Source organism: Anser brachyrhynchus (assembly GCF_964034855.1).
Source record: "Anser brachyrhynchus genome assembly, chromosome: 12".
Lineage (NCBI taxonomy): Eukaryota > Metazoa > Chordata > Aves > Anseriformes > Anatidae > Anser > Anser brachyrhynchus.
Window position 1 is genome coordinate 8,668,783 of NC_137707.1, and position 25,485 is coordinate 8,694,267.

At 34.3% G+C, this 25,485-nt stretch overlaps 1 protein-coding gene across 2 annotated transcripts in view; it reads left to right on the forward strand.

Annotated features, from left to right (window-relative positions):
* Nucleotides 1–25,485, forward strand: part of LOC308176731 (uncharacterized protein) — a 583,853-nt gene that overhangs the window by 315,940 nt on the left and 242,428 nt on the right. For both annotated transcript variants that reach the window (XR_013938546.1, XM_080552863.1), the window contains 2 exons: nt 16,906–17,053; nt 23,354–23,486. The gene's annotated coding sequence lies outside the window, so the exon portion shown is untranslated. The remainder of the gene's footprint in view (nt 1–16,905; nt 17,054–23,353; nt 23,487–25,485) is intronic.

The window sequence follows — 25,485 nt, forward strand, 5'->3', positions numbered from 1 at the left end:
AGGTCAGGTGCTGTTTATCCAAAAGTACATATTTGTCCAGCAAGCTAATATTTTTAAGACGTTGTAATATTAGCTGTATTATATAAATTTTCCCAGAGATTGTGCTGGGGTGGGCCTGTAAGGTTTTAAAAAATATTGCAAAGAATGATTACAAATACTTTTTTTTTTTTTTCTTAATGTAATGGAATTTGCACTGCCATAACATTCACTGATACAGTTTTGTCAGCTTTCTGTTTGGAAGACAAGACTTAAATAATATTTCATGTGAACTTAGCTGTTCTGTAAATGTTTTGTGTATCATTTTTCTTTTCCTCATCAAATGGGCAATTCTTATGTAGTTACTGACTTTCCTCGCTTCCTTTTCTGACTACAGACTAGATGGTCTAGGTGAAACAAAAAAAAGAAGTGCTCAGAGTTAATTTCAAAATAACTAAAGCAGTCATTCTAAATACTATCGTCTATAATGATGTACAATACAGTGCTGATGAAGTGTTTTATGTGAATCCTCCACATGTAAGAACATGTAACATAAGATAAATACATCAAAGCTGCATTGCATATATATACCTTACAGTTTTTGTACAAAGGATAGACTTTATAAATGTCACCTTTTTGGCAATACTTACTCAGTCTAGCCCCATTTTTCATTTTGTAAGGTAGATAAGCATCCTCAACTTCGTAAAATCTGCCAAATTAGAAGAATTAGTCAGTGGTCCTCCTAGATCTCCAGCTTGTTATAAAGCTCCTTGTTGAGCTCTTAGGGGATGCTTTCTTTCCTGTCACACTGAAAACACTGTGGAAAATTATTTTTAATGGAATACTTTTGTACAAAATTATAGTTGGAAAAGGATTTATTAGGTTATTTTGATTTTATCTTGACAGTAGAAGATTATTCTTTCCAATTTGTCATCTAATATAGCCCATTAATCTTGTCATTTTTCTTTTATTTAAACATCAGATTTTTCAAATCATGTTTATTTTTTCTGTTGTCAATAAACCATTTTTCTCAGACTTCTGTAAAGAGTATTATGTGATATCAAGGCGGAAGCTATTCCTTATGAATGAGCATAGTAAGATTGATGTAAATCTGAAAGACCCTCTCAGCATTCTTTCCATTGTTTGTAATATTAAGGGAATGTTGACCAACTTGTCTTCCCTTTCTTCATCTGGTGCAGGAATACAAAGCATCTTCTGCACATACAGTGATTCAGAAATTTATTGTTGATATAAACAACTTCTGAGATCCTTTTCTAAATACTCCATCTGAGCTATTATACTAAAACCAGAGGTGGTTCTCTTTTTACAGCCTTCTTACTTAAAACTATTCAACGGAAGTCCTGCAGTAAACATCCTGGTGGATTTTTTTCCCTTCCTTAGACTTTCCCTATTCTATGGAATAGTGCCTGGATCACATGTGCGTTAATCTATCAAAGTGTGTACATCCCACCTTTAGCCTAAGACAGCCGTGAGGTTAACCTTGGAGACTTTCACTTACACATTATTTTTGGCTGTAGTGTTATATATAAGGGTGCAATTCACATTAACTGTGCCACCATTGTGTGGTGAAGCTTTCTTTGCATCTTGTTCAGTTCCTCCATAATGTCTTCTCAGTTGCTTGTCACTTGAAGTCCTTTCGTACCATCTCATGCCATCTCTTTTCCTCCATAATGCAATTTTTTTTTAATTTTTTTTTTTTAGTTCACATAACAGTAGGAATGGATCAGATAGATTTCCTTTCAATATGTATGCAGGAACATGTCTGTATACATCTGTATATGTAGTTTTATTGTTTAATCCTTTGTATTGTGATAGGAAAAGCCTGCTGCTTTCAAAAGCCTTGTAGAATTGTATCAATCCAGTTAAAGCATTGAATTTATCAGACTTCAAGCAGTCCTTTCAGAATACTTTTTATTCCATTTTGTCTCTTCAATTATTCACGAAATCTTGTACATATGACTTTGCTAGAACTCCATTAGCTGTTAAGTTGTCTGCTTTTGGTCCCTCCTCCTTGTGGGATATTTTGCTGTGGGATTCCAGTAAAGAATCTGTGATAAATGTAGCTTTTAGAAGGACTGTCTTACACATATTTTTCCTTGATTTTAAATAATTCATTTCAAAGAAGATTGGTCTCCTGAGTAAAATGTGCCTACTTCCTTCAGTACTACATATTTCTGCTTCCTGCTGAAATGAGCTGTTGCGTTTTCTTTTAAGTATGTACCAATAGTTTTAGTAGAATTAGCTCCTACAGGCACATGCTTAACAAATCATAATAACATTTCCTATTCCTCTCAATTCATTTATGCAAAATGAGATGGATGGATTTATTTTTTATTTTTTTTTACTTCTTTACTCTACCCACAAGATTATTTATCCCAAGATAAGTTCTAAATTCTGGGAGAAACATGGAAACAACCATTCATTTATCTTCTATGTAATGCTCCTCTGAAATGATTAATTTCTCTTGAAGTTAGAGTACTTTGAATCTAAGCAACCATTGAGATTTATTTGAAACTTTGATATTGTAATCAAAATTCTCCTCTGAAGGCTGATTTTTCTGATTATAAAATTTCTGCATTGTACTGATTCTTGTAAGACCAAGAAAACCTTGAACTGTGAGATCTGTTTTTATGTTGAAAGGTACTTATTATGTTGTAAGTAATTGTTGAAGATACATTTGTTAATGTTGTTACAAGTAAAGGAAAGAAAACTTTTTTTTTTTTTATTTTGCCTGAGAGGGCAGTTCTTAATTTCTTCTTATCTACAAGGGAAAGTATTGATAGACAGTAATGATGAGTAGATACAATCTTCACAACTGATCATCCTAAATATCGTGGAAACAGGCAGGATAATTCTAGATCTAAATGAGTAAGATGGAACCAAGAGGAGACTGTATTTTGGTGTTTAGGGAGTGGAAGGGATAGCTAGTGAAATTCAAGACATTTCATTGAAATACTAACCAAAAATCATTGGTTATTGTGTTTAAAATTATTTCATCTGACTCTTTAGAATCTGGTTTGTTGGTGAAGGTTATTTTACTTAAAGGTCTTCTCAGGTTGTCATAAAAAAATGTGGTCTACCAAAAGTTATCTCACACTGAATTTTGAAAGCAGCTTTTTTTGTTTGTTTGTTTAACATCAAATAGCAGACGTTGCAGTAGTATTATTTTTCATCTCAAAATTTGAAGTAGTGCTGAAATAATTAGAAGCAAAATAAGGTCAGATGAAACCTGATATGGAAAACCATATCTGACCTGGAAGTCCCTCAGCTGAAAGTGGCCAGAGTACACAGAAGTGCTAGGAAGGCATTTCATAAGCATTTCCTGTTCTTATGCTATTCCCTAGGCACTACTCTTTGGGTATTTTCAGATAAATGGTTCTGTCTCATTCAGTTGGCTGCTCTTATGAATATAGTGAAATTTGTCTGATGTAGTTAAAGAAAAATTAATTGTTTATCTCTAGACTTAGTAAATTACAAGTCTGTCTTACATCTTCTTGAACTCTATTATTCCATAATCTTTGACTGGAAGCAGCCTCTTGAACAAAACTGAAACTTCAGCAAATCATCTTAAAATTTGAGGTTGAAAGAGAAAGAAAACATGATATTTCATTGAAATTCATAATGACTGTAATAATCTCCACTCTTTAATTCCTGTCCCCAAGCCAATAATTATAAGAAAAAGACACTACTGTTCCATAACTCAGTGTCTTCAACTGTCTGTTTTGATGTGACAATAAAGCTTTCAAAAGCACTAAAACCACTGCAGTGCAAAAGTAGCTGATTAAGGTTACTGTTAGGGTTAACAACAAAGCCAGGGAGAGAAGAGATCATTTCCGAATTTTTAACAAATAAAGAAGTGATTAGGACTATTTTTCTGAATAGTAAAGCTAAATTTTTCTATAACTACATGCCCAGCTATGATCAGGGTCTGGCTTATTCCTGATTTGTTGAGTAATAGCTTGTAGTAATTTTTTTAAATTCTAATAGAATCTTTTACTGTTAAAGTCATTTTCATCTTTTTGCCTTCAAAATATGAACATGGGAAAGCTGGTATCTATGGGAAAAGATAATATCTACCATTAACAACACAAGGTTTTGAAAATCTTATGAACCTGTGCATTACTCTTCTGTCTTTTTATTGATGTAATAGGAGCAGATATATGGATATCCCAGTCTTGTCTCTGTCCTTTCTGGGTCTACACAAAATTCATGTGCATTGTGCTAAAAATACTATGGGTTCAGCATTTTCACCCTGCACAGAGATTTAGCAAACGCTGCACCTGGCAAGTCTTTCCACACCAGCACATGTAATAGCATTTGCTATTCATTTTAGTGGGTAATCCACAAAGCGCTGGGGAGTCTGGTCCCTCTGGTTTACGCTTGTCTAGTTAAGGGGGATAGAAAGACAGAGGTTTCCCAAAGGTCAGTTCAGAAAGAATGATAGGTTCACCAGAAATTCAGACTGGCAAACGGACGCTGATAACTCCAAATGTCTTGCTGTGCGAAATTATGTCATCGAATATATATGAACTTCAAATCACATATTCACATGTGGTAGTAAGATTAGTTGGATAATGCATCCTCCTCTGTACGAATAAATGTACTGAAAGATGGTTCTTCTCATGCTTTTGACTGGGATAGAGTTAATTTTCTTTATAGAGGCTCATATGATGCTGTGTTTTGGATTTCTGATGAAAATAGTGATGATAATACACTGATGTTTTTACTTGTTGCTGAGCAGTGCTTATACAGAGCCAAGGGCTATTCCATGCTCCACAGTAAAAGCTGGGGTAAAGAAAGAGAAGGGAGGGACATTTGGAGTGAGGGTGTTTATCTTCCCAAGATATCATTACACGTGATGAGCCCTGCTTTACTAGACATGACCAAACACCTGCCTGCTGATGGGAAGCAGCAAATCAATTCCTTGGTTTGCTTTTCTTGTGCACACAGCTTTTGCTTACCTAGTAAGCTGTCTTTATCTCAACCCGTGAATTCTCACACTTTTACCTTTCCTGTTCTCACCCCCATCCCACCTGGGGAGAGCAAGTGAGTAGCTGGGAGGTGCTGAGCTACTTGCCGGGTTAAACTACCACATTTTATAAATCAGTTTTTTTTTCAGAACTGACCAGCACTGGTCTCTTACATCATCTTATATTGTTCTTCTTATCCCAGGAAGGTATGCATTATGCTATTGTACTAACAATATGTATAGATATAATAAAAAATAATCTGTCTTTGCTTGAGCAACCATTTGACAAACTAATGTGTTGCAAAGCCCATCTCATCTCTGAAGAAAGTTGTAAAGGCTTTTCTGGGAGTAATTCTACACTGTAAGGAGGTGATTAAGGGTATATTGGATTTTTTTTTTTTCCGTCAGGTTTCAGTTGTTACCTCTGTTTGCCTGTCTTTTTCATCCTTTACATTTCCTCCTTCATTTAGCATGTGAGTATGTGTGAGAGGATGTATGTTAGTCAGAGAGCTATGTCCATGCCTGTTAAGAACAGATTTCACTCAAAATAAATAAAATCAGGTCTTGTTGCAGTAGCTGAACTCGAGGTCACTTCCATTTCTGATGTTTATGATTCTGTGGCTGTAGCCTTTAATTTGCATGCATTTTATACAACTTTTAGATCAGAGGGACCATATATTTTGGAGTGATAATGCAAAATTTGTTGATGCTTGTAGTTACTTTACCTGTATTAATAAATACCAATAGCTTAAAATGTTTTGAGGTTACTTATTAATTGGCTAATAAAAACACAGAAATTGGCAGGTACCAATTTGTTGAGTGTTATTTTGATGTAAAAAGTGAAATGTGGGAGGATTCCATCTGGTTTTGCTTCTTTTTACTTATTATTTCAGTCAGATTCAAGCGATAATTGTCATTATTGTCGTCATTTGGATTTTTTTAAGAACATGCAACAGCAAATTTATTGATAGAAATAATATGTATACTTGTATAGGTTACATTTTTCAGGGTTAGATTTTGAGCCAGTTAGTCCGTATAAATCTGTTGTTGTTGTAACATGTATCTTAATCCTTACTGACACGGAAGAAATTAGAATACGGATTTGTTTGTAGTATCTGGGAAATCAAGAACTGGTAGTACCTCAATGGAAATGAAAAGATAACAACATTTACCCCATCTTGAAGTTCACTAGTGTAATTTTTCTCAGAATCTGTGCTATGAAGTATATGTTCAGCTAACAGGGTAAGTGTATATAATCTCTATTAAAACTAAACAGCATTCATGCTTACTGTTAATGACGTTTTTTTAGTTCATTACCTCTGCATTTCATGTAGTCCTGTTATTTTGCTATTCTTACTCCTTTGCCATGTGTGTGTGTATATGTGTATATATGTATATAAAATACATATGCGTAACAGCAATATTCTTGCTGGTAGGGACTAGCTCCTTTTACTAATAGGACGATATTAAAGGTGGAACTAACACAATGATAACTTACGAGGATGGTTTAAGTGTATAGGCAGGATAAGATTTACAAGCAGTTCTAATATTTAGCTGATACAGTTGGAAAAAATAACAGAGCAATTGTTCTCAATTTCTATTTAGTTTTGAAATCCTGTTTCCATTTTTGAAGACTATAGCATGTGTTACTGTTTTGTTTAATGGTTTATTAGTAATGTTTTTTTCTTTTGTAAGGTGTTATGTATCAGTTTGTTCATTTTCATAATAAATTACATAATAAACTCATTTTCATTTATAAAGAAATTGTGGCAGAGAAGCATGGATGAAGGCAATTTTTTGTCTTCAGAGGAGATTGACCCCTTATTTTTACCTTGCAATTAAGTTAAAAAGTAGTCGTTTTCCTCATTGGCTGTAATAAGATTTAGGAAAATGTATTCATCTTGCATATAGCTGTGCAAGGTGCTGAGCTTATGTGGCTTCTTAGAGAAAGGACAGACCTCATTTCAGTGGGTGAGACAGAGATTTCATTCCGTGTCTTCTGCTTGACAGTATATACCTAGTTTTTCTCTGTAGTCAGTGTTGAGTAATTTATGATAGTTTATTCCCTTGGTGAAAGCAGGGTAGCTCACCTCCTGTGTTTAACACTCTTCTCACGTACCAAGAACGTGTTTGTAAGACTGTGACAAGCCCCTCTGGCTTCTTCTTGTCCATCTCTTGACCCTTTAAATCACTTCTGCTTCCAGGTACCTTGATGTTTGCCTTTATCTTCCCCTTAGCTCCCTCCTGTGCTGCACAAAATTCCTTTTGGAGTTCTTGCAAGTAATTATTGATCATGTCTTTTCCTCCAAGGTGGTAAATTTAAGAAGCTGTAGGGAGAAACAAGGTACACTTTGTGTGTACAAGACTTATGAAGTTCTATTAGTTTTTGTTTTTCTGTGAATGCTTCATAACGTAGAGCACTGAGCAAACATGTCCCTTAAGAGAACATACACAAATTAATTTTGTGGTTGCAGTGAACAGAAGAGATTTGCTGGGTTTGTTTTACTTATCAAAGTTATTTACCCTATGGGACATAAGTATGGGTCTCATGCTTCAGTGTATGTGGTTTAGGCATGTAAAAGTAACTTCCTAAATTTTGAAGATGTATTGTGGAACTGAAGCAACTCTTTGTAGCGTGTCACTATTTTGCCAAGTATTTTAGTGGAATTTATCTTAGAAACTGCAATTGTAATTATCAAAATACTTGGCATAATAATTAATTTAATATATAGTAATTTCCCAAGATGAAAGATTTCATCTTCGCTTTCCTTTCCACTCACCACCAATTTGTTCAGTCATTTAGCAGGAAATACCAAGGTACCTAGGATTGTTCTCCTGTTCAGGTCTGCATACTGTCTTTTTTTTTTTACTTTTCTTTACTTTTCTTTTTTTCTTTACCTGCCTGGATACAATGCCTGACCAGTCCAATACATTGTGGGTAGCTAAGCTTCTTAGGAGAGGGTATGCAGATCAATTGGTTGTTTTTGCCAGTGCAGTGAAAATTGTCTTAGGTCAATACCTCTGTTAACATATCAGTCAGCTGCTAGTGGTATCTATACACCTTCTAATGCAAAAATAATATTAAAAATAGTAGTGAAGATGAATTTCTTTAGTATTAAATTGCTGAGTTTTCAGTTTTTCAAGTCTGAATATACTATAACGTATCTGTTAAAAAATAAAAAGAAAAAAAATTCATCTGCACAGAAGTGTTAACTGCTAGTTGTTATAACAGCTTATTATTTAAAATCTCCATTTTCTAAATGAAAACGGAATGAAAACTTCCACTTACCAGGCAGATATCTTCAACCAGCTCCTTTTTTTTTTCTTTGAAGTTTCTTATTAAAAGCTTCCTTCATGTGTGAGGTTATTATGTGTGTTGGATGAGAGGAAGACTGAAAGTAAATATTTTAGTTGTTTGCTGGCCCAACAGTGAAGAAAATAAACAGGAAGAGCCCACAGAGCTGTGGAATGATGTCTAGAGCTGGGTACCTTTGCAGTTTGTCAGACTGTCCCAAAGTACTGTATCACAGGGGATCGCAGGCAGTACTGCAAAACACTGGCAGTGTTTTAATCTGCATCATTGCAGCACTCAGGTCAAGCTCTGAGACTAGCTGATTTTTGTGTTACTGCTTTAGGTTCCTTTTATAGGAAGAAAGTGGAAAAAACTCTAGAGCAGCCAATTTTCCCCTCTCTCTTCCCTCTTTTCCTAGAATATGTATACAATGTCAAATATCCTTCTGTTTTATACTTCAATCCAGGTAGCAACAAACTAGAGCAGTTTTAACTAGAACACATAATAAATAAATAAATATTATGCACATCTGACAGTGTTCTTCAAGCAGTTTCCTAATATTTTTTCTAATAAATTAATATTGATATGTGTGCCTATGCACACATGCACTCATGTCCATGCACTCAATTGATAAGTTACCAGCGCATGTTTAATAGTCAGTGACTTGCATGATATATTTAGGGTATTAGCTGCATTATGACAATTCTCTAGATGTCTTTTTGCTAGTACTGAGACAGCAAAGGAGCAACGGAACTTTTCCTTCCAAGTACACATATCAAGGAACACTAATGTAACTGAAATAGTGTTAAAACATAGTGGTAGGAATATTTTAAGTTTATTGAGTACTGACTAACTTTATCTTTCTTAATTCCAAGTATTATTTTTTAATGGTAAATGGCAACAGCTCTGTGTGCACTTCTCTCCAGGTAGCAAAAATTCAGAGCAAATTTTGGACATAAATCTTTGTTGATTTTAATGTACCCTCGTATTTTGAGTGCATATTTAAAATTATTGTTCTTAGAAAAGTACTAGGCATATTGTGAGTAACATGAGATTACTGTGAGTAATTATGAGAAAATAGAAAACATGTTGTGAGTAAATTTAATCAAAATCTTTTTTCTTAAGAGCCACTACAGTAGAAGAAATCTTTTTACAGCTTATCTTTATGATACTCTACAGTCACTCTTCTGTTTATAAGGTAGTTTTTTCATAGACCATTTTTCAGACTATTTCAGATAAACAATTAAATGTTTTATAGAAAACATGATTTTCACTAAACAGCCATATTTGTTTGAAATACAATAAAGAAAAATGTTGTAGAGAGGAAAATTAGAAAAGAGAGATTCCAAAGGGCACACCTTAGTATATGTGGAAATGCACTGTACAATTTTATAACAAAACCATGTATGTTTTAAGAGCTGACTCACGTCTACATGATACTGAACTAAATTACCTGGAGTTTAGTAGCTTGAACATCTAATTCAATAAAATAAATAATGAAAAAGTGTTATGTTTTCCAAGCAGACTAAATATGAAAAACCATTTCTTAAATTTTAATAAAGAGTAAGGCAAGTTTATAATAACATAATAATGCAGGAATACATTATGATATTATTAACAAAAAACATTTGCTTGGGTATTGAGACTCTCTCATATGGACTTCGAGAGAAAATTTGTTTACCTGATTAAAAAAACAAGAAATGTGTGTGTGCTAACCTATCTTCTGTCTCTTGTGAATGTGCATCTTTTTCCTCCTCTTTCCTCTCTGCCTATCACTTTTTTAATAAGCACTGGTCATTGTGCCTTAGCAGAATTCAATAGTGTCTGTGTGCATGAGGCATAAAGTTGAATACTCTTATTGAATTTGGCATGTGAGATGCATTCCAAGGAAATTTCTAGAAATATGTCAGGATTGCCTGACAGGCAATCAGGATTGTCTGGATTGTCAGGATTGTCTTATTCTCAGGATAACTTCTCTCTCTCCCTTGCACCAGCTTGAATGCTTGAGCTATCATGACAGGTCAAGGAGGTGAAAAACAAATCCTTTTTTTTTTTTCTGGTTTTGTTTTGAAAGGGATCAGTGTCCTGAGTCAGCTTAGGATCACTGGCACCCTCAGCCCTTTTAAGTTGTCAATAGACTTGAGTAAGTGCAGATGCAGCACAACCGGGCATCTTGAACCCCTTCTAGAGGAATCTTGCACTCTCAGAGTTTTGCAAATGTTCCTGTGATGAAGAATGTAAATTGCACTGTTAGGCTTGCAAACTAAAAAATTTACTAGAATCTTGCTATAGGTGTTATAAATCCTTTCATAGACCTGGGACCAAGGCATTTCAACCATATACAGAAGATGTACAGAACTTGAGAATTTACAACCAGCTGAAGTACAGAACAATCATATGAATATTTCTCAGTTTGCTGAATGACAGATAAGCTTTGATAAGGTTCATCTAATCAAGTTTCTGAGTATGATATGCCATGAAAGCAAATTAATGGAGAATATCTACCACTGAATTATTGTCTAAATTTCTCAACTATTTGTTTTGTTTTTATTGTTTAGCTTATTTCCTTTTCTTTCTTTTTCTTTTTTTTCTTTACCTGAAAAAGCATCTCTCTTCTCCATCTTTATTAAAAACATTAATATTAAAGCTGAGCTCAGAAATGTATTGACAGAGCTATATAGTTCATTTCCAGTTTCCTCTGTAATGCAGCATTAAATTTTTATTTAGTCTTTTCTTTACTCAAAATATGTTACAAAGCATGCAGTATGCATATGCTTTTGAGGCATTTGTTTAAATTATAAAGAGTACTTTGGAATTCCTCCAGGGAAAAAAAAGCATTATAAACCTTACAACTGTGTTATAATTGTAATGTTTATCTATACTGAATTAATCAAATACATCAACCAATGTAATAAGTACTCTTCTTAAGATTAGCATTGCATGGTAGATATGTAATTAATACACGAAACATTAATCTTATGAATTGCACAGGTGTATGTATATGTAGATTTTATGTATATCCATTTCTCTCTATATAAATTGTATGTGTTTATTAGTTTACAAGTTTGCTTGAGCTTCATATATCAGCAATGATGACATACATTATATCCTCTGGAGAGCTAATAAAGGGTACAGATTCAGGAGTGGATCCTATGGAAAAACAACACTGGTATGGCAGGTTTCCCATCTGTATGCGCTGGAATCGTGTGATATGAGTATGCAACTGGTCTAATGCCATTTGATTATACTATCCCAAGCAGTTCCTAGTTTTTCTCACACAGATGAGTATTCAAATTAACTGAGTGTCCCTGTAATAACTCAATTTTAATGCAATGTATCTACAAGCAATCAAAGTTACACACCTTGGGACTTTAACAGATGCCCTTGCCTGCCTGTAGGAGTTGTTATTAATAGCAGGAATAGTTCAATATACACAACTTATAGCTAGATGAAATACACTATTCAGGCCCATTCTTACATGAACTGTGTATGCCTAAGCTTAACTCATATATAAAAACCAGAACAAATTTTATATTGAACAAATCACACTGATGCCTTTCCTTTCACCACCAGCACCCTTAACCCCCCCCCCCCCCCCAAATAAATAAATAAATAAATAAAAATAACTAAATTGTTTTCTACATATTTTTAGTCAACAGCAGGGTGATTGTTCAGTAAATAGCAGCTTGGCAGTTTATGCTCTCATTCTTTTATGTGCATATACCCATGAAGATTCCTTGCTAGAAAGGCTCACGTTTTCCAAAAGGCATGGTCCAGCAAGGTTGATTGATCAACCTTGATAAATCCATCTCAGTGAGTGTCTAAAATTTTAATACAGTAGTTCATAATGTTCTCAGAATGAAACTAAGAAATAGAAAATAGTGCTCATGGCACAAATCTTCAGCAGGCCTTTCATCTTTTCAAACAACTTTTTTGTAATCTCCTACTGCATTCTGCTCAGCTTCCAAGCATTTGGAGCCCTACTGAAGTAAGTATTGAACTATTTTAGACATTGCAAAGTTCCATCAATGAAAAATGTCTAAGACTGGAATCTCTGATTATCTTTCTTCCTAAGTCTTAGCTTCCCATAAATCTATATAATGCAAACTATTTTTAAGCCAACCTGAATATAGCTAACAGTTCTTTACCTGAAGTAGAATCTTGTAGCATTTCTTCCAATTCACCTTTTAATGTTCCCTCTGTGACAATAAATAGTGGTAATAACCATGAAAACTATATCCAGACTGTAAGAAACAATGCATATTGTCCTCACATATGTGGTGCCCTGCTTCTGTTCATACTTCAGGAGGTGCAGAAGTACGCATGTCTCATGGAAGAACTAGGATTCATACTTACTCTGTATATGTCTAAATAGACTACTCTGTAGTCTTGAAGCTTTGAAGCTTAAAGCTTGACTTTAGCAGCCTTTCACCTTCTGGATTTTTTGTTACAATAAAAAGAAAAAGTTGCTGTCAGACTGAGATCTAGTGTGCCAAGTTTCAATCGGAAGTAAAATTTTAGATTTCAGTTACAAATACACAATCCAACTGGAATTGTCTCCTGGAATTGTCTCATAATATAATATGGAGAAAGAAAAAAAAACACTTAGGATCTTAGCCATAGATAGAGACAGATTTCTTAAACTTAAAGACAGGCCTTATTTTTGTACTGCTATATACTTTTCCCTGAAGAAACAGTAATTGTGCCCTAAGGTCAAACAGGTGCAGCACAGATCTATACTCTTTGTATGTCCATTTATCTCTCAGACTATCTCTTCTATTAAACGTTTCAGTTCTATCAGATTTGGGGGGGTTGTACCAATAATAGGAGCTATTTGCTGTGTTTTTAGTTTAGGGAAAGTCTCGTAATAATCCTAGTATTTATGAGAAATGTGAGAAGTAAGTGCTGGTTGTGTAAGTCTTTTTAGCTTCTGGCTCATTCAGGAGGAGCACTTAATTTTCTCAGTGTGTTATCATTACCCTCAATGAATTGTGTAGCTTTGTGGAGAGATGAGAGAAGTCATTATACTGAAATGATTTTGAATCATTGAAACTTCACAGAGCATTCCCTCTCCCTTCATCCTGCTTTAGAGTATGCAGACAGACAGGGCCACCATAGCACTTAACAGTACAGGTATTAGTGTTCCAAGCACTGTAGAAACAAAGCAAGTGTCCAGTCATCTTGATTATGCTTGATGTACTCTTCTGAAATGGTTACCATTGATAATTGGACAAATGGTAAATAATATTAAAATTGAGGATTATTTGTCCACAGAACTGTGAAATCCATGTTCATAGTTCTTAGTAAGGTGGTAAGATGGCTGTGAATGAGGGATTTCAGAATAACTATTAGTTAACTCTTAGGATAACTTCGAATAACTCTTAGTTCTATACCATGTTTCTGAGCCAGTAGTGAAAAGCTAATTGTTAGGTGTTATCCTAACAAGGGGCAGCTCTTGCACTAATACTAGTGGGGTAAGTCCCCTCTAGTATTGTTTTACTCATGAGCCTTATGCCTTGCACACTGTACAGGGACAGTACATATGCTACCTGCTATCCTGGCACCATTGCACACAAGATGAGGAGCATTAACCCGGAAGTCGATGGATTTTGTGCTTGTGAATTAGTCCTTAGTAAAAACATTAAAATTACCTTTAATTCTAACTACTGGGGGAAGAAACTTTAAATATCAGATCAACTTGTACTGACTTTCAGCTGACATTGAGCTACTTCCGAAAATCTTACATTTTTTCCTGAAAAGGTTTAGCCCAAGTTCATTATTTTTCCTAATGTGACAAAACTGGTTGCTCTGTTCACCATGTAGCAGCGTAGTCAAATCTGAAGGATTCCAGCGCGCTTCTTGTTGAACTAGAAGGCACAGCTCTTATGATGACCATGGGAGTAGATACATACCCACAGTCTCTATCTGCAATAAACTTTCATTTGCCTTGGAGAACCTTGACCTAACTGATTTCTGTGGCTTCAAAATACTTAGAGAACTGAAATTCATTTTGAGCAGTACTTCTAATGATTTGCTGTTAATTGAAGTCCATTATTTGATCAAAAACTGAGTAGTTTGGGGGTCAAATAATTCTAATCAGCTCATGCAAAATGAGACTATGGGAATAATGTGTTTTCATAACTTTGAACTGTACTTCGTAATTCTGAAATTCTGGAGGACCAAATGGTTTATGTGATTGGCAAGGAAAAAAAATAACATTTCTTTTTCCGTTAGTGCTAAAGATGTGGCTCAAAAAAGCTTTTACTGGTCCAAAAGGTCTTTCTTCCCTGTGATCATAGTTGACAGATTATCATCACTGTAAGGGAATGATCTCAGGCCTGTTCCTCCAAAGTCAGTGTTTAAATCACATAAATATGTAGCTTGAGGCACCTGGCACATTTTCTGGTTGTTTATTTGGGGAAGATGGGGAACTAAATTGGCAAAGAAACCAAGATCAGCTTCAGCTCCATTTTCATTGTATGAAGGATGTGGGCACATCTGAGTAAGCTGGAACTGCTCTATTCCATGTTAGTGTCCTACAGGTTAGAAATGACAGGTCTGTAGCTTTTTCCAAGTAATGAATTCAAGATGTTTTGGATATGTGTCTGCCTTAGAGAATGAGAAGATCGTGTTTATCTCAAATTTCAAGAGATAAGGGAAAAAGCGACACAGTAGTTTGGATTCTCAAAACTGCTGAGTGCCTAAGTTTAATTAATTAACTCGAAGTTAGGCAGTTGGATATCACTGACTTGATCATTGCAAAGAAAAGGCTCCTAGTAGATCTGTGAATGATTCTCTTGCGCTTTCTTTTTAAGAATGTCTTCCATTTTAGCTCAACAACCATGAAGTCAGTACTTCCTGTAAGAAACAAGAATAATTTAAAATAGCTTCTAACGGAGCAAAAATAATTCAGTTAGATATACTGGAAATGAAGAAAATATGGAAAAAATACAATTCAGAGATAAGAAAGCTGCATTCCAATTCGTGTAAACTTGCAATTAATAAGCCAACATTTTTATGTACAGTATCTGGCATGTTGCATTGCAAAGAAATTAGTGTATAAAAATAAATGGGAAAATAGGAAAAACTTGGATATGCCTAGCAAATCATAATTTGAGTGATAATTATTATATTAACGTACCATTGTTTGCCAAACTTGAGCAGGGTATTTTTATGAAGGTCAACTGGCCTTGTTAGCATTCTGAACACAATACACCTTGTTTTAATAGGTCTAAGCACACTTATCAAATGTGAGTGTACCTAAAATATTTTAACAGACCATAGGAGCAACTTTTCAGTTGCTTTCTTTCACGAGATTGGTATTATGTGTTCAGTGCTCTGAAGATAGCTCTGAAGAATGTAGACAACTTTAATCCAAAATGTGGGAGACAGATTGGAGGGGAAATTGAATTGTAAGACTGTTTTAAAACCATCTTATTTTCAAATATTGGGGCAAAATTTTCCTTCATGTTCTCTTTAGCACATTGAAATAAAGAGGGTCTTCTGTGTTTTCTGACTCTGTATTGTTAAAAGAAAGATTTAAGCTTATGACTAGTAGTTTTCTTTAATTTATTATTTTTCATCTTCTTCCTCTTTCACATAAGCTGCTTTCTTTTGAAAAGCCTTATATTGTTTGCCATACACTTTTGTGAACTGTTCCTGTGCCTTTTACCAAATACTGGGATGTTGATTAATGGATTGAACTTCTTCCATTAAATACAAAACTTACTGGAAATAGAAGATGAAAAGGACAGTTTTACACAAATTAATTCCAGAATGATTATTGATTAGAAATGTTACTCACTATTTGCTTCGTCATTTTATATTCATAAGAAGTTGGTTATTCTTGCTGTTCTTGAAAAATAAATATTCATGTTCACAGTTTTGATAAATGTAACACAGATTTTAACTGCCCTAAGACAATGTTTTCGTAGTCATTCCATTATCTATGTAAATTTTTCATATTGAAAACTAATAATACTTATTTACGTTAGAAATAGGAGGCACTAATTTGATAATGCTTGATAACAAAAGTTACTCTAGATGATAATCATGTTGTTTGCTTCTATTAGCAAATACCAAATGCCATTAGGAGAACCCAAAGCACGACTATTAAAATCCTTTTATATGCTTCCTGTACTGAAGAGGTGTTGTCCCACTAAAAATAGATCTTTGTGTCACTGTAAAAAGTTATGGGCTTTGTCTTCTTGGTACATTGAATTTTAATTATTTCAATTATTTGTATATAGCATAAAAGCCACTTTTGAGAACTTTGTTCTGTACGTAAATCCTCCATTAAAATCCTTAAAATTAAAAATTAAAATCCTTTTAGCATTGTCACTCTTTAGGAGAGTATGGTAGCCTCAACAAAAATTCAGTAACTTTCTGTGAGGCATTCTGGTCAAACAGACTTCAATAGGTCTACTGAACAATGAGTCTTACTGATTTTAGGGCTTAGGCAAGATGCAAAATTGGCACATCCAGAAATCACACTGGTTTCTGAACCTTTTTATTGTTTTAAGCATGGACTAACAAAGATTCTGTAATTGTCTGTAAGGTTTGTTAAACCAAAATTTACATTTAGAAGTAATAAATTGCTGACCATGAAATGTCTTGGCATAATATTCATAGATGCTCATTTTTTCAGACATCATCACAGCTTCTTAGGAGGAGGTCCTGAGCTGTGGAAAACTCTGAGAATTTTCAGTTCTCTTGATCTCAGTTGATGTTGTCCTCCAAATCCTGTCCTTGCCTAAGAGGCTTGCAGCATGTTCCAGAGCACATCTGAATCCCAGGTAATTATCTTATGGCTCCTTGAAACTCTTGGATATTTCCATGTCCTTCCCACTTTTCATCAGGATAAAACTGACTTTTAACTTTTCTAAGAAAGAGAAAACTTTGGTTTCAATATTTCCCTCATTCAGCTCCGCATAATTTAGAAATAGGATAAATATCCTCCAATGGTGAATACCATATTGGCTATTTGCATATCTCCTTTTTTTTTTTCTTTATTGCACCACAATTAGTCAAATCTTCAATTTCTGTGAAGTCCTGTAGTAAAAAATGAGTTTTATTCTCCCTTTTTTCTTTTCAATTTTGCAAGGCTGTAGGAAACTGGCAAGCATTCTGGGATTTTTTAAATAAGTTGCACTTATCAAACATTTTACTGTTTTGACATGTGCTGATATTGTCCGCATATATTTTTAATGACAAGTTATGTCAAGCTGCATCTGCTTTAATCTCATGTATTTTGGCAGTTCCTTAACTGGATGAATTTTACTACACCAGGTTGTCATAAAAGCAATTCCTTTCATTTTCTTCTTTAACTGACAAAAACATAAGTGTCTTTACATTTTTAATGACAAACAGGGTTTCTGCATTCAGAAAAATGAAAAAAAGCTTTTTGGAAAAATCAATGCAGTACACATTTGTACACTCCTTCTGTCGTAACTAAAGAAAAATTGTACAGACAAGGACATCAGTGTAGTTCCTTCAAGGTTTTGTACCCATCACTTGCTTTTGAAAATCTTGTCACAATAAACTTGCATGTACTTGACCTTAATGGGTGTTCCTCCATGGTAGGAATATCCCTTTACATAAAAGGGATTCTTCCAAAAATCAAATGAAAAATATATGATCTGAAAAAGAGGTAAATATCAACTAGGAAATGTTGTTATGTGTTGAAATGTGTTGTTATGTGTTGAAATGTGTTGTTGCCTCCTGTCAAGGGGGTGAAAACTGACTCTACAGCGCATCTGGATTATTAACCAAAAAAAAAAAAAAAAGTTTAAAGTGTACAGTACAGAAGGAAGGCTGGATAAGTTCTTAATTCTGCAAATCACTGTTCTAAAAGGTTCTTTCTAACTACAGCTTCTTCCCTATATTAATAAGAAAACACAAATTTAAGTCTGTGGTAGTTGTTAAAGATAATTAAGGTTTGTTTTCTTTTTGCAAGGCATAATAGTTTGCATGGAAAATAATTGCAATATAGATATAGTAATGAACTCAAACTATTGAATCTAACTTTTTTTTAGTAAAAAGGTGATGTAAAATGTTTTTTGAATTAAAGGGAATTATGCTAATTTCTGAAAATAAATCCTGTGAAAGATGTTCTCTTTCAATATTTATTACTATGACAGGTTTCACATTCTTTTCTTTTGGAAAACTCTTCACTATATATTTTTGTTTAATAATAAAGAGGTAGTTTTTTTTGTTTGTTTCCTTTTTTAATTTGGATTTGTAGAATATTTTAAGGAAGTAGACATTTGCATTTCTTTAACTTTTTAAATGAGATTGTGAGAGAACAAGCTAAATCATATTACTCTTTCAACCCTTCCACTGCGTGTCTACTCTACTGAAATATTTGCTAGCAAGATCTCTCACTTTCTAAAACATTTTTAGCATTGGAAGAAAAAAAAAATATATATATATATATATGGAATCATGTATGTGGCAGTCATAATCTCTAGTCATGCAGATAAGCATGTAAGTTTCTCCCAAAATGTTTTCTGAATGCACTGATGAACAGAGTTGCATTTCTTCAGTAAGTTACTTTCCTCACAGTTAAACTATTCTTGACCTCAAATGTAGTCTAATTGAATGCACCAAGCTTGAGTGATTTTTTTTGAACTTGCTCCAGTCCCTACTGAATTTGACAAGAGGCTGTCCCACCTGCAGACCCAATATTAACTTTTTCTTTAATTAGTCCTACACTGTAAAGGATACATCTTATATACTGCCTTTGAAGATTGTACCCAGCCTTTAGCTGAGGCCATATTAGCCTCTGCTTCTGGGGGAAAAAAAAAAAAAAAAGTGTTATAGCTGCTTCCTTAGCTATCTGTTTGCCAGAAAAAGCAAAAATAGAATTACTTGCTTCTTTCATATTTTAGGTACTTGGTATCTGTAACAGCAGCAATTAGGTAGCAGTTATGGCTACTGCCATAAGCATCAGGTAGATGCTGGAATAATTAATTGATTATTATCTCCCAGCTGTTATTCAGAGCGACTGCATCCCACATGTAGAAACAGTGTCTTGTCTCCCAGTACATCCAGAAGCTCCTGGATACAAAAATCATTTTTCATTGGAATACAAGCATTGTTCAGATGCACATTTCTTGGCTGTTAAAGAGCACAGAAAGGGTATTGGCTGTGTCTTTCAGGCTTTCTGTGTCAGCGCAGAATCTCCATCTACTCACTTGTGCATCTCAAGGGGGATTGGCTGCTGCCCAGAGGTGAACACAATATTGTGTCCGTGCATCCAAGCTTCTAGTTTTTAGGCCTTACTTCTTGCTCCTGGAAACTGGATAAAAAGCAGAATTAAAACTTTTCTATTTTTCTCATTAGAGGCTGGCATGCATCTGAATGCAAATAGCTGATTGTCCTGTTTTGGGGGAACTTTGGCTTTATTTCATACTCTCCTATCTTCACAACACCAGTAGATTGCTTTCCTGTAGCTGCAAGCTGATAATTTCATCCTGTCATGTTGTCTCCTCTACCCATGCCTGCTTGCCACCCACTGGCCAAGATAAGTGCAGAATGTCTGTTGAAAATGAAGTGTCTGTTCCATCAGTGCCATTCTGAAATCCCTAAATGGTTGTGTCCCCATAGAAAGAGTGTGGGGCTCTGATCATCCACCAACCAATGAATGGCATTAAGGCTGCTCATTCATTCAGTTAACTTTGTACTTCTAACTAATAATTGATTCCAAAGAAGATAAGAACTGCCTGAATTAGATATATACTACTTTTGGTTATAGAAAGGGGATTGGACTAGGGGTACTCATATGTATTCCACATGGACCTTAAAGGTTTTTGTGGTACTCTGTAGCCTGGCAGCTCACTCAAGTGACAGTCGTCCTAACAGTTTGGCTGTTTAAGCTGCGAATTCTCCTTTTGTGAGGCATTTGGTTGCCAATCATTCAACTATGTTTATTTTCAAGAAGAGTAATGTTGGATCATATATTAACATGCTATTTTTAAAACCAAAGACTAAGATAAAGAAGTAATGGCAACTACATTATTTACTAAGTAACTAGACAGCTACTAGTATTATTATAACCAGTGTGAAGTCAAAAGACAAACAGGCCAGTTTGTTCCCTTCACCTCTGTTATGTAAAACATGACATTGCAAACCACCCAGTTCTAGACACAGCCTTCAGCTTCTGTCTCCTCTTGTTCATTTCTCTAGAATACTTTCCTTAATATAATATTTCTTTATGTGTTACAAATGTACTGTGTATTGCTTCTCATCTTGCTGTTGGTGCTGAGCTCTTTGTTGTGAGTTGTGATAACCCATATTAATGTCTTAAAAACTAAATATAGCAGTCAATCAAATTTACCAGATGGGCAGATGGGAATATCCATGTCAATTCATGGTTCAGCTTCAGCTGAGTCTGGTTATTATTATAAATTGCTCTTTGTAATCTTTTCTCAGTTTCATCTCATACCAGTCCCTGCTTAACTTCCATATTCCCCTTCTCCATACAGTGACAATATTCCTTGCCTTCATTAAATTAGTGTCTCCTCTGAATGCTGAATTCAGTGTTTTGTAAATAACTGCCAATAAATTAGTTCCTTTTTTGTATCTCCTGATGCCTTAGGGCAAGGATAATCTTAGATTTTTGCAAACAAAAAGAGACTACAGGTAGTATAACTGAAGGTGAACCATAATGTATAATCTCATAGTTCTTATCCTCCTGTTAATAGACAGGAAACAGCAATATGCTACACTAATGTGGTAAGAATTGCATCAGAACATCATTACTGATTTTACAGTGATAAAAGTAAATATATAAAAATACTGCTTTTGTTAGCATTGTAATTTATTTTAAAAACATTTCTTTTGAAAGGAATTGCATGAGAAATCGCAGATATATTAGAATACAAGGTTGCAGCCTTATAAGGAGGCAGTGTAGTTCACACACAGGTTTAATCTAATGTAGTATAATATACATATTATGTATTTTTTTATATAGTCCTGAGAGTATGCTGAAATCTGTACAGAACTCTGATCATGACACCAGACCATTGCCCAAGAAGCTTTAGATTCGGGTTGTATGAAGACACTGTCAATTCAGTGTGTTAGTTACATATATAAAAATCAATGCTGTAGACAAACTGTTTTTTTCTCTCTCTCCAGAGACTAGGGATGAAAATATAAAGATTTTGAGAGTTCGCCCCCCTCCTTTCCCCTTTCCTTTTGGGGAAAAAAAAAAGTATAATTTTTCCAGCTGATGTTTTATACTGTGATACGTAGCCTCATCTGTGTCAAATAATATAAAGTTGCATGATGTAATTATGTGACTTGCATTGAGTTATGTCAGTATGACACATCAGACAGGAAACCTGGTTTAAAAGACCTGCTTTCTTGAAAACTGCAGATAGTTTTCTGAAAGCAGAAAGCAGTTGGTAATGGCTGCCCCAGGTAACAGCATCAGGCCTGACATTCTTCAGTATATTTATTATTGATTTGGTGCATGGGTTGGTGAATGCTGTTGATAACAGAAAATTACTTAGGTTAAAGTAAACCTCGCAGAAGAGTAACATTTCCTGAAGGATCAGGTCAAACTGGATGACTGGATAACATGGTGGTGATGAGATGTTGATAAAGTTAAATGTATAACCGTAATACTTTAACATAGAAGGTAAATAATCTCCTGCAACATGGTTTAACTTTTTAATACACTGCTGGGTTCAGAATTGGACAATACTGCTGTGATCTTACTAAAAATGTATCTAAATTTCCATATAGATCACACTTCTGCTACTGCTGAAGTTGATGAATTCTCAATGATGGCTCAAAGCTAAAAAGAACTGGAAATATTGTTAATAAAAATCGTAGGCGATGCTGAGCATCTTCTAGGAAGCTTTTTGATTTTTCCAATTGATATGATTTTGCTATGCAGTTCCCTGTTGCTTGCTTCCATGTCATATGTTATCCTCAAAAAGGCTTCCTACTCTACTGCTGTGTTGTCACTATTCCAGAAGACCAGAGTATTGAGCTCAGACAAGGGGAAAACTAGCAGAAAATGACAAAGATTTTTAACCTACAGTCCACATTTTCATCTTCAACATCTGTTAGAACTCTTAAAATATATATAGTGAAAACTTATGCATGGTCTCTACTAAACGGTTGAGAGAAATTTATCATAAAGAAACCTCAATGTAATCTTCCAACAATTTCATGCAAGCCAATGATTGTCTTCTGGAATTTGTATTCATGGTCATCGACATGCCTGCAAATGATTGTCAAGGCTGTGCAAATTAAGCACATAAATATGGCTTATTCTGTGTTTAGTTCTATTAACATTTTTATGTTGATTGTTAACATAATTTGCTACACAAGAATGAAGATTTGTTGTATTTGATCGTCTCTTTGGTTTAGAAATAAAACAAGCAGAAATAATGCTATCCATATACTGTTAACAATGAATAGGACATCACTGATGGCAATGTATTAAGTGATTATATTAAGTAAGCTCAAAATACTATGTACATTAATCTTAAGTTTGTATTTTGGACTGAAATGAGACAAAATGGAGTAAAAGGATGGTTGAATTTCATCTGATCTTATTTTAGTAGAAGGTGAGAAAAATCAATGTAACAAAGATGTAGAAAGGATATGGAAAGCATTGAAAGATAAATGAAGGTATTTCATCTAGCAGTGAATATACTATGACAAAAAAAAATGATCCAATGTAGATGAAAAATAAAGAGTCAGAAAGGTCTATCTTACATCTATAAGGTGTAAAATATCCGGACCAAAGGAGAAGTATAAAGATTAAAGACAAATAAGTGTAAAAATACCTGATAAGAAATACAAAGGTGGAGAATAAAAAGGAAAGTGCTGGAGGTTAGGATAAATAAAATATGTTTGAAGTGCCTAAAGGAACAAGATGATGTTGAAGGAGACTGTAAGTAACTGTGAAAATAGTTGAGAAATGCATTTTATGAAGAACATATACAATAAAAATCATGCATAAACCAAAATACACTAATCATTTAAAAATCAAGCCTGGGTTTATAACTGAATATGTGCAAATAGGAAAATTCATATTTGGCTTTTTTTCTCTAAGTTTTTTTTCTAATTTTTTTCAGTCTTTAAGTTCTTCCAGCTGTTAAGGTGCCTGGCTTGAGATCTGATTTTTTTTAATTCATCCATTCAGCAGAATGACATTCACAAGAAGAAAGAATTGGAACACAGCAGGAACGATCAGGGGTGATGCAGTTGGCAAGTCATTTTGTTTGCTTTATCATTTGCAATGGGTGATTAGTATCAGATGCAAGAAGAAATAACTGCTGAATCAACAAAGATGTAATCAGGTCCTTATTTGTAGAACAATTTGTAGTGGATAAAGGGGTTGGCAACTTTAATCTTGGCTGTGCTTTAAAGTTCAACTGCTTTGTTTCCCTCTGAAATGGATTAGAGGTGCTCATACGGGCAGCTACCATGCCAGAACCAGGAGACTAGCTTTGTGGCTTTAATTGCTCCAGCTTTTTTTGTAAGCACATCTGACTGTATGAAGATGCAAAAGACATAAATAAGGTATTAAAATATCTGAGGATAGACAGATCTGAAGTAGGATAACAAAGGAGGCAGTTTCATATAGAAAGTATTTAAGTGTTTTCTCTTTTTCCTTATTGTTTTGTTCTATTCTTTGAATAGAATGCTGAAAACATGCTGAACATGCTGAAAAGTTTTTGGAAAATTAATCAGCAAAGTGCAATCATCTAAATTTATTTTTATTGATTTCAGTAATTCAGGGCAACATATGATATTAAGTCACGCTTTACAAAATAGTCTGGATAGATTTTCAAAGACAAATAGTTATAAAGCAAAGGTGCAATCCACTCAGTTAAGGCTGGATGTGTGACAGAGAACAGAAATTTCAGTAGAACATATGCATGGGGAGAGTGAGAGAGAGATTTTCAACCCTCAAATTCCACAGGTTTAAGCAAACTGCTTGAAATTTCTGTATACAAGTTTCTCAGAGTTTGTTACTACACAAAATTATAAATAGTGCTTAGACCGTAAATGCAAAGAGCTTTACTTGTTAGGAGCATCTTAATAGACTCATGTGAAATTAGATGATAGCTATGAAAAAGTCCATGCTGCATTTTTTGTTTAAGTGTGTTACTTACTGCTTTTTTGCACAAAACATTGATGTAATCCAGGTTGTCAGAATGCTTCCACATTTCTACCTAGTTAGTGTGAGTTGTTTGAATTGAAAAAAAACAAAAAAAAAGCTAGGAGGGAGAATAATAATTGATAATATCTTGCAGTACTGAGAATCCTTTTACAGACTGTACATGAACCATGACCAAAAAAAAAAAAAAATCTGGAAAAAAAATCAATGTGCTAATTTTATTATGAAAATTTTCTCCAAATTTAACTGTTCTATTTAATGAAGTTTTACTTTATAATTCTTAAATAATTTTTATGACTTGAGTGGCATAATATCAGAGAGAGCTGGAAAAATGGGTAAGATTCCCCATTTATTACCATGAATAAGCATATTATATTAATAGAGTTTTTAAGATAAGTGGGTTTTGTTTATTTCTTAAGCCAAGTAGTCTGAAAGCACCAGATTCCCTACTGTAGGCTTTATGGCATAAGACAAAGTAAATTAAGGGCAGCTTTCATTTGGGGATTTAAGGAATCTTTTGGGAATCATTAGTTTTGATTGCTCCTATTTGTTCTTATTAATGAAATTTCACTAGATGGCACTGAATACAACTTTTCCATAGATTGAGCATGTTCATCCAAGTGTACTTCCTGCCCCCGAGATGTTTCAGGACACTGATCTATATAAAGTCTATGAAAATATATAGTTTATAATAATAATACTGTTATTTTTAGACAGGCAAGTTTGTGTCTTTAAGAGAAATGAATGTTCTTGTAATTCCTTTTCTTTTTTTCTCCTTTTTTTTAACTGCTTAATTTATATGGAATCATCCTTATGCTAAAATAGGCAAAACCATGCAAACCCATGAGAAAACATGTTCTTGGAGTTTTGATAGTCTTTGCACTTAATATGGCTTTTCTAGATTTTGATCAAGCTGAGAGTTACTAGATTTTTTTCCTTGTAGCTATAAACCATGTTTCAGGCCTTACTCAGAGCTAAAATACTTGATTTTACAAACTGTGGGTTTCATGCTTTGCAGCCTCTACTTGTGTAGACTGGCTTTTGTTATGATGCATCTTCTGACAAGCTGCTGAAATAAAGATC